At 34.3% G+C, this 7,049-nt stretch overlaps 1 non-coding gene across 1 annotated transcript; it reads left to right on the forward strand.

Moving 5' to 3' along the window:
* Window positions 1-6,144: 6,144 nt before the first annotated feature.
* Window positions 6,145-6,247, forward strand: LOC124891209. The gene has a single exon (XR_007049583.1). It is a non-coding gene; the product is annotated as a small nucleolar RNA R71 (small nucleolar RNA).
* The last annotated feature ends 802 nt before the right edge of the window (window positions 6,248-7,049 follow it).

Genomic DNA, 7,049 nt, shown 5'->3' on the forward strand with positions numbered 1-7,049 from the left:
GTTCAAGAAGATTCTTCAAGGAGAGGTTGTTTGATCTTTAATCTAGTGGAAAGAGAGTATAGCTCTTGTTTTTCTTGACAACGCTTCCAAGACATCACCAAAGAAGTCCTAAAAGCCTTGTTACCAAAAAGGAGTAATGGCACTTTTACAGATTGACTAAAAAAGGAAAAGAGATAAGACTTGCAAAAAGGTTGTCTTGCCAAAAAGGTTCAAGACAAGTCAAAACATTTTGGATTTTTAAAAGGCCTCCAAAGTCTAGTTTGTCCTCACAATAGCAAAAATTCTAATCCTCCAACTTGAAGATTGATCATTATAACTTTGAGGCAAAACATTTTCGAAATTTCAAAAACTCCCAATGCCTAATCTAAGGCTGCCACTTGGCTGCCACATCACCATCCTCCAAAAACAACCTAAGGCTAAAAATTTCAGATTTTTAAGTTTCATTTCTTGTTTCTTCTGTTTTATTTTGTTGATTCAAGTACTAATTGGAAAACTAGTAATCACCTTCTCGGTTGTGAGTTATTTATTTGAGTCCATTTTTTTGTGTTAGAATTTTTTGTATGCTTTTATCATTTTAATTTGTTGTAGCTTTTTGGCTCGTGTCCGACAAGATTTCTTTGAGTCTTTCAAATGAAAATCCATTCCAGACAAGAGTAGAACTCATCCCTTTATGTCTCACAAATTATAAGCTGACGTTCAACACTTGTTAAGCCAAGTGTGGGAAAAAATGAAAGGTGTGAGAGTAGAGTTGTGAAGATACTTTTGAGCAAACTAGTTTCTTGGTTTTTGTTATTTTTTTGTTTGTTGTTGTCTTTCTTAGGTATCATGGACACCAATGCTATCTTTTCCATTCTTCAATCCTCCAACCAAAGCATGGAAACGATGCACATAGATATGTCCTTAATAAAAGGAGACATGCCTACTATAATTGAAAGGTTGGGTCATATTATAGGTCAAAGACAAAAATTAGGCTTCCATGACACATATCAAGTTGAAGGCTGCATCTCATGTGAGGTACAAGGTAACGATGCTATCTCCTAAACTCCTACAAACTTAGAAGGTTGTGATATGGCTAGTAATAGCCGAGTGGATGCAGTTGGTGATTTGCAGAAGGATTTCCATGAGCCTTCCCATAGTGATACTCTTGACATTGCTACATTGTATAAATACCAAATCATTGTAGTAAGTAAGCAACCACTAGTTGATCCTATAGATGACAAAATTGATTATTTTCGTAAGATTAATTTGTGTCCACCTAGTGTTAGCACTTGTAACATGAATAAGGTTTCAATGTTAAGTGATGAGAGTATTCACACACTAGTTGAGCCTTCTAAAAACCAAGGTGAGTCTATATTGGCATGGGAGTTGCCCACAACTAGTGGCGGTTTGAATGAGGATCAACTTACTCCTAAATGTAGGCCACTACTTGAGCATGTGTGTGGTTTATTTGATGAATCTCAAGTTAGTGATGATGTTGATAGAGTTGATCATGAGGATGAAAATTATTCTTTGAGCATATTGTGTGATGAATGCCTTATTATTATTTTTGCTCATAGAATTCAGGAAAATGAAAAAATTGGCCAAAGGAATATGAGTGAACCCGTGAACTTGTTCTTGGGTAAAGATTATAATGTTTGCTTGGATCATAGGGATAATCATGCATTTGAAACAACTTTCAAACTTTATAAAGATGGTACAATCACTCCTAATGAACCTAGTGGTCACAATGAAGGTATAGATTGGATTGAAGGATATAGCCTATATGCTAACCCCACTATGGTGTGACAACATTCCTCCTTGAGATGGAAATCTCTTATTGGAAGATGAGGGTACTCTTAAGGGTAGGGAATATGTAGTCTTGGAAAGCAATAATCAATAAGGTAAAGATAACCTTGATTTACTTGATTGCTTGGGAAACCCAAGTTGTGACTATTCCTTCAAAAATGATTTAGATTGTGATCTTTTACATGACACCCTACCCTTGTTTGATAAATATGGGGATGAATTACTTGATATTTATGGTGACTTGAATTGTGATCCCTTTGATTTTAATGGTGGTTTGTGTCTACTCAAGGACCTTGGGGCAAATATGTCATTGTCTCTTTGGGGTGTTGCTCATATACGTGCACCCATGTTTGACACACTTGTACTTAAGTTATGTGAACCTCAACTTATGGATGTCAAGTTGTATTGTTGTTTGTGGAAGAGTCCAAGGATGTTGAAGTCTTCTTGTCACCTTCACAAGGTTAGACAATTTAAAGTATCTTGTGGGACTCTTGCGAGCATGCTTGATATCATGGGTAGTGGGAAGCAATTGTGTCTTATGGTTCCTAAGGTAAAGATAATCTTACCTTTTGTATCTAGTGATGCCATTACAATCATGGTGGTTTCCTTACCTCTTAATGATTCCCTTATCCAACTCCTTTGTGGCATTTTTACTATGTTTTCTTGATTAAAACAAAGGACGTGTGGTTATATTTCAAGTGTGTACCCCCTTGTCATGATGATGTTATTTATTTTACTGACCCTAACCCTCAAGCCATGTGGATTTTGTGCTTGTTCGTCCTTTTTTTAAATTTGTAATTTGTAGATTCGTGGTTAGATCCTTTTCAAGAGGGAGAGGATGATACAAACAAAATGGACACCTTAGCTTTTGATGACATCTTCATAGGCCAACACAACAGGACTCAAGACATGGTCACCACGAGGGCATAAGAACATGTATGGAGGACCCATTTTTAGCATGTCATAAAGCAAAGCTGTGTGTGGAAGATTTCGGGGGGACTTACGTTAATGACTATCTGGGAGCTCTAAAGGATTGCACAAAATGAAGTGAGAAGAGGAGCCTCAACACTACAAGGTCTTCCCTTCCATTGAAATTCAAACACTCCATGGCCACCCTTCATTTAGGGTATTTTGTACATTGCACATATTGTAGTGTGCACATCATGTCCTCCCCCTTCATTAAGGGCACCTTGGTCATTTTTTCTTTTTATTTTTTAATAGGCAATAAATAGGATCTTTAGTTCATTTTCCTTAGTTTAGTCTTGATGAAGAATTTAATGAAACATTTGAAACATTTTTTGTCTTATGAGAGAGAAACCCGGAACTTGGGTTTGCAAGTGTGGATTCACTTGTGTAGTAATTTGGCTTAGATATGTTGGTTCTTGAGATGATTGATGTCTCTCTTGTGTCTACGTAAGAGTTTGACAATGTTTATATAAGTATAGGAGTCTTAGGATTTGATACACTCTAAAGTTCTTAGTGCTTGTATACTCATTTGTCAAAGTATTTATCTTTTTTTTATTGCAATAGATGATGTTTTATTCTTGTTATCTTGTTGTTTTGGTTCCATAGCTTATGTTCTTCTTGTTATCTTGTGTGTTTGGTGGCTGCCCCGTATCAGTTGACCCATTACATATCCAAATTCCCACTTTAACATTGTTCCCTAGTTAACCCCTTGAGGGTCATTCAGACTAGTTGTAGACTTTTTAGGAGATCAAAAGCTTTGATCATCTCCAATTGTGAAGCCAAGTATCACTTTATGGACTTATTCTTATGCTCGCTGGGGTGAATTTTTGGTAGATTAGCTTCAGTATTTTGAGGTTAGTTTGATGTGATTGAATGGATAGGGAACATATAACATTCCATACATTTTAGAGTAGTCTTGCACATATGATATTCCATGTAGTTTATAGTAGACTTCTAATTTAGAGTGGAAAATAAATATTAGATTTTGAATTTTGAGTTGTTCGTATGGCTCATGCCTTGGGTGGCCTTTTGGTTGATTCAATTTTTTCTTGGTTATGCATTTTCTAGTGTGATGCCACTGTGTTGTGGTTTGGGTTTGCATACATCGATCATTCTCAGTTCAATTAAAGCCTATTTGGTTGTTGAGGTTGAGGCTATTTGGAAAGTGAAGTAAGGAATTTATTTAAAATTGATACTTTAGAAAAATCCTTGAAAATGGATACTATATCAAAATCCCATGGGAGCCTTATTTTTGCTTGGATAATTCCTGGTACAATTTCTTGCCATCAGCATGAGGATCACGTGGAGCTACTTTGGATCGAGCATTCAGGGTCAACTCCTAATGTTTAAAGTATTCCTACTCTCTCTCGTATTGATTAGACTTATCTCTATTTAGTATTGTAAGATGGTTTTCACATGTATATTTACTCTGTATTTCATTTCGTATTTCTATTATATTAGAAGCTCATGTACTAACTTCACTAGGTCCTGGAGTTATATTCTATATTAGTCTTATGTTTATATTCATTATGTTATTTCTTTCACATCTATTGATATTCCGTTACTAGAAGTTTCAGAAAATTGTTGGCTTACCTACTAGTGGATTATAGTAGGGGACATCATGAATTGAGAAATTGGGTCATGACATTACAAATCTTGGCTTACCATACATCACCCTTAAACAACCTCCTTAACACAATTCAAACATTCCCGACATTATATTTTTAAGAGTAAATACATAATTACCACCTGATGTTGTCCGAGTTTTTCAAAAAGACACCTAAACTTTACTTCTGACCTATTACCCCACGATTCTTACTAAAATTATTATAAATACACCATTTTGACCAAAATTATGACTATGCATGTAAACATGAACAGGAAGTGGGTGAATGGTTCAAAGTTGACTTAAATACACAATCAAAAACCGCCATGTGTAATTATTGGTTAGATATTTTAAAAATCACTCCTTCTCCACTAAAACAAACCCAATTCTCTCCTTCATCTTCTCTTCTTTCTCCATTGATATCTTATTTTGAAGACAAAATTTATCTCTCTTCTCAAACTTTTCTCAACAAAATACTTCTTAAAATATCTATTTCTTGATATTTGATTGTTGTGTCTATTTTAAATTCTAATTTTTTCTTTTTATAGTCGTTATATATCCTCTAAAGAAGCTATAAAGCTCCACTTTAATGGAGTTTTGATGTCATCATTAAACAATCAACAAATATGTAAAACAATACAAAATTAGAAAGCATTACAAAATTAACATAAACACAAAATTGGAACCATTGAAACGAAATCCAAAAAGCAAGAAAAATAAAGAGATTAGCAACTGGACGGGGGTTGGTGTGGGGGAGTGTAGTGGAGATGTTGTACGTGTGGGGAGAGGGGGAGTTACTGGATAGGTTAGGGTAGGTGAACAGGGGGTAGGGTGGGGTGATAAATTAAATAAAAATAAAAAAATTATTAGAAAATAATAAAATATGAAAGAAAATATATTTAACACGTGGCATCACCTGATTGGTGCGTGTATTCACTCACTTTGTTGTGACTGAAATTTAGCAAAAAATGGTGTATTTGCAATGGTTTTAGTAAGAATCATGGGGTAATAGGTCGAAAGTAAAGTTTAGGTATCTTTTTAAAAAACTTGGACAACATCAGGGTGGTAATTATGTATTTACTCTATTTTTAATTGAGTTACCTTAATATTTCCCTTCTATACTTCACTATTTAGTCTAACTTTCCTCAAGTCTCAAAGTTCCTAGAAGATATTAAACTATGTATATTCACTCCATCATCTATCCATCTTCTATTATAATAAAATATTAAAATAATATATTATAATAAAATATACTTGAGCCTAAATGGACTTTTAAGTGAGTCCATCTATCCAAATCCATGATCGAGGGTCTAATGCATGATATTATTGGCATTATCATTAATTTTAGATATATCCAACATAAGTCTAGTTTCTACATAATAAAGTATTACTTACTTTTTTAGTTAAACATACTACTATGGAGAGTATTGAGTTTTACCGCATATGCTAAACATATTCCCATGTCGAGTTCCCCCTGTATGTGTCTTGAAACTACCCTTATGAACCTTGGTCTTTGAAATTATGGTTGCGGAGATAGGGTTTTTAGAGTATTTTGTTAAGAAGGGGGTGACCTAGGTAAATAAAAAGAAAGAGGGTTTGAAAAAAAAAACCTCCCATTGCAGCGATTACTCAACTACAGTAATGGCTGATGGTAGTCCAACCTAGACCATTGTTAAACCTCTTGGCCAAATTTCTTTAGGACTTGATTTTTCTCCCTGATTTTAATTTTTCTTGCACCATTTAAGCCTATTATTTATCATAATTTATTTTTGGGGCACTTTTACCTATAATGATGGTGTGGGTCATTATAAAGTGATTTGAATCTCTCTTATGCTTGATATAAATTTTATCTAATTTATGCTTAAAACTCAAAATCTCGCTTCTCAACTTCACAGTATTTCTAAATAGAAAGAATTAGATCAAGAACTTCATTGAAGATCCTCCCATGTGGTGATAGAACTAGGTTGTTCTACCTTCAACCACCTCTTACTTATTCTAAAAGAGAAAATGGGAAATGTGTGAGCCTTACGGAGACAGTTGAGACTCCTACGGGATGTTGGTGACACTAACCTACAAAAAATTCTATATTTGTACAATAAATCCTTATATGCGAGAATTTTTAACTACCTATTGGTATGCAATAGTTGCCACATGTTCTATTTAAGTGCAAATCAACCTCTCGGTTCTAATATGCGTAAGCTAGAGTTAACAGTAGTAGTGAGTGGGATTGTTATTTCATGAACTGGTCTTTCTACCATTCTATCAAAACAATCTCATTCTGCTGAATCTGTTGTATTGGGAAGAGAAGGGAAACTTCCCTTCTTAATTTATGTAAGCATTGTTCATGGTTAGGGTGTGGGTTAACCAAATCTTTTTCCGTTTTCATCTTTCCAGAATAACAATCCTTTACAAAATTAGCAACTAAGATCAAGTTGTTAGTACTTTCAAAGTAAAGTAATAAAACTAAAACTATCAACTTTCTAATTTCTAATCCCGAAAATGACGTTAAAAATTTGGTGCATCCAGAAGCACACATAATGTACTCAGTCACACAAGTAATGTACTGACACTTTTGAGTTAGAATCAAATCTATTGGTAGTTGTGGTTTAGTGAAGTGTCCAATTTATGTAATATTATGCGATTAAATAAGTGAAGTTATAATCAACAAAATTGTTGGTTTTTATGATTCTAA

The sequence above is a fragment of the Capsicum annuum genome, unplaced genomic scaffold (genome assembly GCF_002878395.1).
Source record: "Capsicum annuum cultivar UCD-10X-F1 unplaced genomic scaffold, UCD10Xv1.1 ctg3225, whole genome shotgun sequence".
Classification (NCBI taxonomy): domain Eukaryota; kingdom Viridiplantae; phylum Streptophyta; class Magnoliopsida; order Solanales; family Solanaceae; genus Capsicum; species Capsicum annuum.